Genomic DNA, 10,685 nt, shown 5'->3' on the forward strand with positions numbered 1-10,685 from the left:
ATTGGCATCAAATTCTCATCAAATTTCCTAGATTGCCACTATAACGTGGGCGATTTCTGGGTCCTCTACCCTATTATAATCATCAAAAACAAATGTTAAAAATGGCAAAAAAATAAATTTAACCTAAACCTTTTTGAATTCACCAAATTTCCCTTATGCTGAAAATCATGTGAAAAACGTAATTTAAATATTTTGGTCAATATGTCGTGCATTGTTTTTGCGATATTTCAGCAAAAAAAAATTCTAAAATCTCAGTAAAATTAGGAAATCTGAATCGTGAATTCAGCTGATAATAATTCTTCTAAATTTCATGAAATTTAACTGATAATAATTCTACAAAATTTGACAAAATTGAGCTCCAAAAATTTTGCAATCTCGGGTGAGTTTTCAAAAAGCCGGAAGAGCTAACCTCCGACACTAATTTTCGTTTTTCTCTAAATTGAAATAAAATTTCATTAATTGTGGTTTGGTTGAGCGTTTTAGCAGACTGCATTACTGTGAATACAAACAACTCGTCTCTTTGTATTCACAAATTTCATTAATTTTTAGTTTAAGCCATCTTGAAGGACGTGCAGATGAACAATCTAAAGCATTTTTGAAATTGTTTTTTTTCGTAGGTAGGTCGAGTACCGATACAAAAAGGGCTTTGTTTGCCTATGGCTCTAACGTCCTTTTGAAAACTATTCCGAGCAATGATATTTTGTGTATGGGTAATTCTCTACCAACTTACACAAAATCGGACAAATTTGCCGCGTCTCCTCTCCGATTTTCTTGAAACTTTGATCTAAGGGGTTATTTTGGTCCCTGTTTACGGATCCGAAGTCAGTTTTTCGACACCTCGTGACGGTGGGACGATACGACCCCTTCATTTTTCTGGATTTCAACTAAGACACATTTTTTTGGGATTCGTTGCTTGAAACCGTAAAGAGATAGAAATTTGGTTCCAAAGTAAATTTTGTGTAAAATTGAAATTCCGGAAAAAATACATCTATCATAAATAGTTAAAAAATTCTTTTAAAATTGCTGTCATTGCTCGTTAATCTACCGTCAAAATCGAAGGATATGTAATTTTATGGAAAATTTAATGAACCGTCATCAGGGGTGACATTGGGTCATACAAAGTTCTGCATTTTTGTATTACCGAATCTCACCCCAGACTCAATTTCAACCCTGATGACGGAACTTTTGGATCTGCAATAACCCAGAGGGCGATTTTTTTTCATTTAGAAAACAAGTTTTAATTTTAAAGTTACGTGTTTTTTGTTGTAATTTTGCAGGACGATTTTTTTTAATTTTTCTAAAATAAAGATATAAATCATAGACTGCTGTTCATCATATTTTTTTTTAATTCACTTATTTTAGCATATGCACGGGCCACAATAACATCCTAAGAGTTATTCTTATGTAAAATTTACTGAAATTTCAGAAAAATGATTTCCGGATCGAATGACACTTTAAAAGTATTTTAAAATTAACATTATAGTATTCTATTCTACAAATCGATTGCATCGATAAAAATATTCAAAACTCTTGATAATCAAGTATTTTGCTAGAGTTTTGTAAAAAATCCTATAATGTCCTAAACCTATTTTGTGGTTTTAGGTCAAGTTTATTTTCTGCTCGAACTCAAAATTCTCAAAATATCTACACCAACAAACCAAAATATTCACTGCAGATGACTTCGTCAACCGACTCTATCCGTCTTTAGTTTGCGTGTGTGGTGACCAATCAAACCTCTATTTATGCCGAGATTTCATCCAATTCGGAATTCCAACTCACCACCTTTAGATTGCGAGCCCAAGAATCTGAGCCACCGAGGTAGGCACAAAATTAGCAGTTATTAGTAAGTCTAAGGTCGTTATGCGTAAATCGTTACTACCACCAGACTCATAGCTTGAAATCTGTCTTTCAAATTATTCACTCTATGTATTTTTCACAAACCCAACACTTTTAATATTTTTTAAACACTTATTTTTTTTCTGAATCAGAAAGATATTCTCTCACATATCACTATCAGTTCAGCAAATGTCGCGCAGTTGTTTCTTCCACCCCAAAACCCCGATTCTCCCAAATCAATACGCTCCGCGTCACGTTGAATCAATGCGCTGCACCACTTTTACGACCTCCTCCTAATCGACCAATAGTCTCTTCTTTGCAAACTTTTTCTCTCGGCCCCGTCACGACACCACGACTTGATGCGGCGACAACAGACGGGGCGCGATATTTCTTACGGCGCTGCTGCTTTTTCGCACAGGCCTGCCAACAAGAAGAGCCCAAGTCAGAGCCCCGTCGTCAACTGGCGATGTCGTCCGGGGGGGGAGACCCCAGCGGAAAATCGATATCTGGCGTCCTCCGAAAGGAAGAGAAAAAAAAAAAACGAAGCGAGTCAGCAGTGCCAAAAAACACACTTTAATCATAACTTTTTCGGTGTAGTTCTGCTGCGTGTTCAAGTGGCCACAGTTGTAATGACCTGAGGGGGGGTTCCACTCGAGATGTTTGAAGAATTGCGAAATGCTGCTTAGGAAGAAGTTGGTTTTGGAAGAATTTTTTTGAACACACGCAGCCCAAGTATTGGCAGGTGCCTCAGCGCTGCTCTCGCGTCTCGAAGGTCTGAGAGTTGGACGAACGCTGATGTTCTGTGTGTCGATGAGGGGGAAGCGCGACTGGTACAGATTATGTCCAAAAATAGATCTTTCCACACTCCACACTGCTGGGATTGCCTTCCACCATACGGCGATTGTTGGGGATTGGGATCGATAGATCTATCATCATCTTCAAGGCATGGGGAAACAGCCAAAACTTGGACAGTCACTATTTTGACGGCGACTTTCTTTCCTTTCACCGCAGCAGCACCATTTGTCGTAGATTGATGAGCTGCTGATGCTCGTCGGAGGCAGAGAAGCCATGTTCAGCAGATGAGAGAGCGTTAATTTATCGGAAATGGCACTTCCTCCTGCTTGCTGCAAACTGGCCGTAGATTGGTTGGCCTGTTCCGTCCCGGTACTTACGGTCGTCTTGTGAGCACAAGTTCTGCCCAGCACGGCTGCCAAGTCGAAAGTCCAATTAGCTGGCGACAGGTTTCCGCACAGGTTTGTCGCAGGAAGAACTCTACACTGCCGTCGCTGCTGTTTTTGCCCAGTTTCACACCACGAACGGAAAATCTGCTCGACAAACGTTTTTCTTCACGCTCGATAATAGAGTCACTCACACACACACACACACTCTCTCTAAAATGCTGATTTTTCCTGGTTTTGGTACTGCTGAAAATCGCCAATCTCTCACGCGCGCGGTCCGTATTCCTCTGGTGACCGTGTGACATGGAAGCAGCAGCAGAACAGAACCAACACGACCGCCGTCACCGTCAGTCTCGTACAACACACACACACACACACAGAACATCACATCGGAGAGAATCGCCGTCGGAGAGAGGCGTCGCGGTGGCGATTGCGCAATCGATGCGTCGTCGTCTCATGTGAAACGCTTCTCCGTTCCGATGGATGCTCCTCTGGCTGTGGCCGGTTCTGGTGGATGAGTTTCAACTCTTTGGCGGCTCCAGCGGGCTGTGGCGCTCTCTGGAAGTGAACGTCTTTGACGGTGGTGCAAATAGACAACAGCACACTCTCTAAATTGGAAGTCTCGAATAACGACCGGCCCGATAAGATTATCAACGACGGTCAAATGTTAGGTGGTGAAGTTAAGTTGAAGAAATTCGGGGTGATTTCAAATTAAACAATTCGTCAGTTAATGCCCAGTGCATTACAAGGAATGATTGGTTGGTAGTTCGAAAATTGTGTATCGAACAGGCATAGTTGATCAAATCAATTTTTATGCTGGTTCAATCGAGCTATTTGTCAGGACGAGTGTTGATTTCCCTTTGCTTGTCTTTCGGTGGAATCTAACAGCTTTCAAGCTCAGTGAGGATTCTGTCCAGGTTTCTCAAACAAATACACACTAGGATTGCTAAGTCAAGTGTTTCAGGAAAAATACTGATCTTTCAATTATGGCGATTTTGTGAGTCCTTCTCATATCATTGCCACTCGGGAGGCACACCGCGGTGAGTAATAAGGAATTAAGTTAATTTCATGGAAATCTTCAAAAGACAGTGTTTCCAACAACTTTGTATGGAATTTGTTGTTGGGGTAGGAGTCTGTGGAGCCGAGGCTTTTTGGAGAGCTGGAGTCGGAGCCACCTAATCTCCGCCAGCCAGAGTAGATTTTGGAGTCGCAAAATTTTTAAAAGTCGAAGTCAGAGTTGCTTCAACATTTTCATTTTTTAGCATAAAAAATTGATACAACTTTAAATTAAGTGGAAAATAGATTTTCCGAAAAATTGTGAAATTTGGGGCTTTGGGGCAACTTTTAGTTTGGTTCAAAATTAGGGTGGTTCATTCTAAATTTTGAAAATCTAACTTTTCAGGAATATTTTTAGATTTTTTTTGTCTTCTAGAAATTTGTTGGGCTCGCCAATCCAAGCAACTTTTTCGAAGACACCAAAATTTTATCTCGCAATCTACGCCTTCTACGACAAAATTTAGCGAAAGCATTTGAGCAAACCTTTAAAAATCAGTTTTTTTGAACGTAGCAATTCAGGGTTAACTTTATTAGAGAAATGTGATGTTGGAGGCACTTTTAGAGCTCTTAAAAACATCTTTTTTTTTTACAAGTCAAATTGGACTTAAGGGTCAAAAGTTATAGCTATTTTAAGGTAAAAATGCAAATTCAAAACTAAACGTCATCATTCGAATTCACGGACGCTTCGACTCGGACACCTCATCTTGTTTTATCAATATTTGGATATAAGTTGGCATTACGTATGTCTAAACTGTGTTATTTGATGAACTCTAACATAAACTTTCATTTAAAGTTTGTTTGAACGCTGTAGTTAATCCAAAATAATTAAATAAAATAAAATTATGAGTTTACCAAAAAAATGAGAAACATTTCACTGAAATATTTCATAGGCGTCCGAAGCACTCTAGCAATTTTTTACATAAAACATCGATTGTTTTGATGTTAACAACTTATTTGAGTCCTAAAAAATACCATTCCCTAACATTTCAGTGCAAATTTTTGCAATTCATAAGCAAAATCGAGTGTCCGGATTTCGAATCAGCTTTTATCAGTGTCCGGGATTCGAAGCACAACAAATCGTTTTAATTTTCAAATTCTGATGAAAAATTGTTAAAAAAGACATGTTTTGCATGAATTCTCTTAAAACTGACTGTTTATACAACATCCTGATGATAATTCTACATTTCCAACTTATTACATGATTTTTTGCCAGCTACAGCAAAAATGATTTACTACTAAGTGTGTTGCATTTGAAAGAGGAGATCTAGCACTATAAACGCTGAAAAAATCCCAGGGGACATTTTTCTTTAAACTCGAGATATCTTCATTTGAAAATGGCTAATTTTCAAGAAAAAAAGTGTATGGGACCACCCTAACGAAATTCGAAAATTATCCAACCATCGATTATCTGAAGTTTCGATTATCCAAAGGTTTGTATAGGACTTCGGACAATCGAATCATGACCAAAACAAAAAAACATATTTTTTGCTTTTAACATCAAATTCGAGTTCTGCGATTCCATTTTAGTCAAATTTGAATATTTAATTGCCTTTCAAATTAAAAAAATGCAGCTTTTTCAATATGTCATCTCCGCTATTTTTGGCTGCCATCTTGGATTTAATAATTCTAAATCAGGGTGGCCACCAGATCTGGATTTTCAATTTCCCGTTTTTTTCCCGGTTTTCTCCCGACGCCAGAAGGATTTTTTCCATATATTTTTAAATCAAATTACAATGTTTTTTATAGACTGACGACTGACAATATTTTTATTTCTCAAGAAAGCTTTCAAATTAAGAAAGAAGCCGTTTTTAACAGTTTTTAGTCCAAATCCTTAATTTCCATAATGCTTGTGATTTTTCATCTCCATGCTCCACAATTTTTCTAAACTTAAAATCAATAAAACATAGTTTTGTATTAAATATACGAATTACATAAATTATTACTGGAAAGCAGGAAACAGCATTTACAAAGTTGGGTATGAGTATGGGTACAAAATATTTGCAAAAAGAACAACATTTATGCAAATACTCTTCAGTTTTCTTTGAAAAAGCTTTTGTAAATTCAAGAAGAACGATTCTTCCAGAGAAAAAGTGCCATATATTTAAACAAACGGAAACTTAGAACACTTTTTGCTGATCGATTTAGTATCTTCGGCAAGGATTTAGGTATTGATGAGATGATTTCTAGAAAAAATTTAACTGTCAAAAAAACCCCTCTGAGTTGGCCTGTACTTCAACCCCTCATCGCGACTCCCAGATCGCGCAAACATAAACACAATTCTCGATACATCCTTTGTATGAGCCGTGCCAAATTTATTGAAAAATAGAAAACATAAACATGTTTGGATGTTTTTAAATTTTTGAGTAACACAGAGTGTTAAAAAATCAATTGACCGTGCTGCGATTTTCTGAACAACACAACCGAATCAGTCAAAATCAGTTAATCTTTTTTTTAACGGAATTTTCAGATGAGAATTAAATAAAACCCAACAAAAACTAAATTTTTGTGTTTGAATAAAAATAAAAAGTGACTGTTTGTTTTGAAATGACTATAATGCAGTTGAACTCTGAAAATATTGTAATTTTAAATTATCTGAAAATTTTATTTAAAATTTAAATTACAATTTAAAATAAATTTTAAAAGAAAGATATTTTTTCAAATGTTTTGAATTTGAACACAATTTGATAGGCATTTAACTGTTGAAAGATTCCCAAATAACTAAATAAAAATATCTTAAAAACCAAATATTTCCGACATTTTTAAATTATACAAAAGTATTCAAATCTGATTTAAAAACACAAGTACAAAGTTTCATAGCAATTTGTCCTTAATAATTTGTTTGACTTAGAAAGCCAAAAATCATCTTATAAAATACTACTGAAAACAGATTTGTGAAATTCCACCAAATGTTTTACAGTAAAATTTGTAAACAGTCCATCTCGATTATCCGATGGTTTGAACAATAAAAAACAATTCTTTTTTTTTTTCTTACTTTTAACATCAAATTCGGGTTCAGCGACTTAATTTTAGTCACTGCTGAGTGGTTGATTGCCAATTAAATTTAAAAATGCATTTTTCAATATTTCATTTCAGCCATTTTGGCCGCCATCTTGGATTTCATAATTCTAAATCATTTTAAAATAGTTTAGGCTGGTACAAATTTTATTTGAAGTTTTCGTCTCCCCCCTTCAAAATTGGCCCGAAAAATCAGGGGGCGTTTTTTTTTTTTCAAAAAACTTCAAAATTATAATGAAAATTTAAGTGGAATCAACTGATATCTATTTTAGATCCATTCACCTGCGTTCAGAATCATTTTTAGCATGTTTGGGTTGATTTAAAAATCATTTAAATTTTTGAAAATTTTCTATGCTTATTTTTTTTTTTCGCTAAAATTTTTGTTTTCGTCAAATTTTACATTATTTGAAAACTTATGATTGCAAAACAACTGAACTAGTGTAAAATGCATTCTAAAACATTTTTACAATCATATTGTTGAAGGGATAAATCCGTAAGTTTGACAATTTTGGAACAACAACTTCCTTGGCTGCTGTGAACTCTCAACCTCAAGTTGATATTGAAATACATATAAAATCAAAATAAATCAATTGTGTATTATGCTTAGGCTGGTACAAATATTTTTAAAAGTTTTTGTCACCCCCTTCAAAATTGGCCCGAAAAATCAGGGGGCAAAAAAATATTTTTACAATAAACTTCAAAATTTCAATGAAAATTCAAGGGCAACCAGCTGAAATCAAATTAAAATACATTCTCCTGCGTTTAAAATCATTTTTAGCATGTTTGGGTTTATTAAAAAATCTTAAGATTTTTTGAAAATTTTCGATGCAAAATCTTTTTTTTCGATACAATTTTTGTTTTTGTCAGATCTTAGATTTTTTGAAAACTAATGATTGCAAAACAACTGAACTAGTGTAAAATGCATTTTAAAACACTTTTTTCATTTAAATGTGAAGATTATGGCTTGTTATTTAAATTTTTATATTTTTTTTTATTTTTTTGCTCCCCCCTTGACCTCGACCAGGGCCGAGGGACAAAAACTTTTTTAAATATTTGCATCGGCCTTATGGAATTCAATACTCATTGAAATAAGACTTCAAAATTCATACCGCTGAGTAAATTTTCAATTGAACCACGAACTTGATCGGAAAATTGCAACTTATCAAACATTTGTTTTTTAAACCGGGTCCGGTGGTGTAGTAGTAATCGTAGTTGCTTCTCCCCCCTCGCCAAAGAAATATACCATGGAATACTCAACAGAAAAAAAAACAACCAAATTCAAACATTATTTTCCTGAATTCTTAATTTGAAATAACTAGAATAATATTCTAATAGAGAAAAGTTTACGTTGAAGTCATTTAAGAGGAATTTGTCGAATTTTGACTAAACTTAAAATATTTTCCCGGTTTGTCAGTCGAACTCCGAGTTTTTCCCGGTTCTCTCCCGGTGGAATAAATTCCCGGGTTTTTCCCGGTTTTCCCGGTTTTTTCCCGAGGTGGCCACCCTGTTCTAAATCATTTTAGAGTAGTTTTTGGGTCATACTTAAGCCCGACAATCAAAAATTGGACAACGAAATATTTTTTTTTCTTGGTTCGATTATTCCAAGTGAATTTTTTCGAGGCCTCCGGATAATCTAGTCTGGACTGTACATGTTTTTCCATGTGATTTTGCCCGCTGAATCTGAATCTGCTCTCAGAATTGAGATAAAGTTTCAACAAATTAGATTAGAAATTAGAATTTTCTATAAGTAGTAACTATTGTAAACATTTGTCATTGTTAATCCAGCAACGATTGATGACTGGACCAATAAAACAACGAATACATATTTAAAATTTTCAACCTTTCAGACAAAACGTGTCGTTTTATAAGTTCTTCTTTCAAATGATCGAAGCCTGCCTACAGGCGGGATTGGGTTGTAGAGCGTTAAAATGGTTTCTTATTCGTGATCTATACATCCAGTAGCATGGTGTCAAATGTGTTCCACGGAAGAGGAACGATGATTTGAGGTACTTACGACTTTCCGCTGACGATTGGACGACATCCACCTTACACGTTTAGCAATTTCACCATCAATCGAAAAAAACAACAACAACCCAGCAGAAAACCAAATCCAACCGAAAACGACAAAACAACAACCTTTACTTTTTTTTTGCTGTAATTCTTCACCGCGAGCAGTGTAGTGTTATTCTATCGCGCGCTCCCCATCATGAAACGACGACGAGCGGTTTTTATGACTTCTTTACTTGACCAAATATATATGTGTGTGTGCGTGCGTGCGTGCATGATGCGAAGCATATTATGCTGCCCTGCTCTGCTAGATTTCGTTTTCATGTAGACTGGGAGGAAGCATAAACCCACAGAGTGCTGAGTCAAGTTGGAAAAAAGAGAGAAAAGTGGGCAAGAGTGTATTTGTGGCAACATCACTCACTCGTACCGTTCGCATGTATGGCGCTCAGAGAAAGCCGATGTGCCCTCGTTCCACAGAGCCACACACATATTCAAAAGTGCAAAGCGGTGAGGTCAAATTAATAAAAACAGACTGAACAGAATTTGGGCGAAAAAGTTTCGGCAAAGGTGACAAATAACAGGCGTTTATTGGATTCATCTCATGCAATAATCTCAAAAATGCACACAATGATTCATTCATATATCGACTGAATTAAATGCCCCCAGATCAGGCAAAATGAGAAAAAATAAAAGTCCAATGTGATGTTAGTCGATGATGTCATCGATTCAATTAAAGGCACTCTCTTGCTCATTCGCTCTCGCGATACTCCCTTACTCTCTGTCCTGCTTTGGCAGCCGCGCCGGCCGATGCCGACGAATACACATTCTGCACGGTGCCCATCGAGGACGTTCAAATGCATAAGGTTGGGGACTTTTAATTGATTAATGTTATTAATGTTTGGCTAAATGAACAGAACTGGAGTTTTTTTTAAAGGTCCAATAAACCAAATTTTCAATTTTTGCTTTTTGTGTGTTTTTTAATACCCCTGACTCAAGGCGGTTTTTCTTTATTTTTGGTAGGTTTTAGCCTATTGTACCACCTCCTGTCATTACATATTGCCTATCTAATTCTTCATGTTTTTACAGTCACTTTTTCATTTTTATGCTTGGTTTTCAAATTTTTTGCTATAAAATGGTATCATTATCATTTAAATTGCAAAAAAAGCATAGAGGCATAGTCTGGGACACAACAAAAATTATTGCATACTTCTTTTTACTTAAAATATTGGAATTATTAGTAAAAACATAGCCAAAGTTGTACCTAATCTAATCTAATCGAACACAAGCGCAGCCAGTCCGAAGAAAGCATCCTGGAAGAACTTGTGGTTAAATTACGCCCCAAGTTCTTTCTTGTCATTATTAATAATTACAGTACATCCGAGTTACCCCAAAAATGTATAGCAAAAATTAAAGCGGCCAGGCCTACTGCGTTGCATTAACCGCAGAGACAGATTCTGTGAACGGATCACATTTCACAGAATCAACAGGGGAGGAAGGATGCGTGGACATACCGTACCAAACGCTCCGAATTAGTTGGGTGTGGTGTGTTAGTGTGAATTGGAAATTATTTATATTTTTAGGGGGAAGTGGATA

At 36.1% G+C, this 10,685-nt stretch overlaps 1 protein-coding gene across 7 annotated transcripts in view; it reads right to left on the reverse strand.

The window, feature by feature from the left end:
- LOC6036877 (spectrin beta chain) overlaps nt 1-10,685 on the reverse strand; it is an 86,900-nt gene that overhangs the window by 74,385 nt on the left and 1,830 nt on the right. The window contains exon 1 of one of the 7 annotated variants that reach the window (XM_038253120.1): nt 3,009-3,324. The exons of the other annotated variants lie outside the window; for them this stretch is intronic. The gene's annotated coding sequence lies outside the window, so the exon portion shown is untranslated. Of the gene's footprint in view, nt 1-3,008; nt 3,325-10,685 lie in introns of those variants that run through there. 7 annotated transcript variants of the gene reach the window in all.

The sequence above is a fragment of the Culex quinquefasciatus genome, chromosome 2 (genome assembly GCF_015732765.1).
Source record: "Culex quinquefasciatus strain JHB chromosome 2, VPISU_Cqui_1.0_pri_paternal, whole genome shotgun sequence".
NCBI lineage: Eukaryota > Metazoa > Arthropoda > Insecta > Diptera > Culicidae > Culex > Culex quinquefasciatus.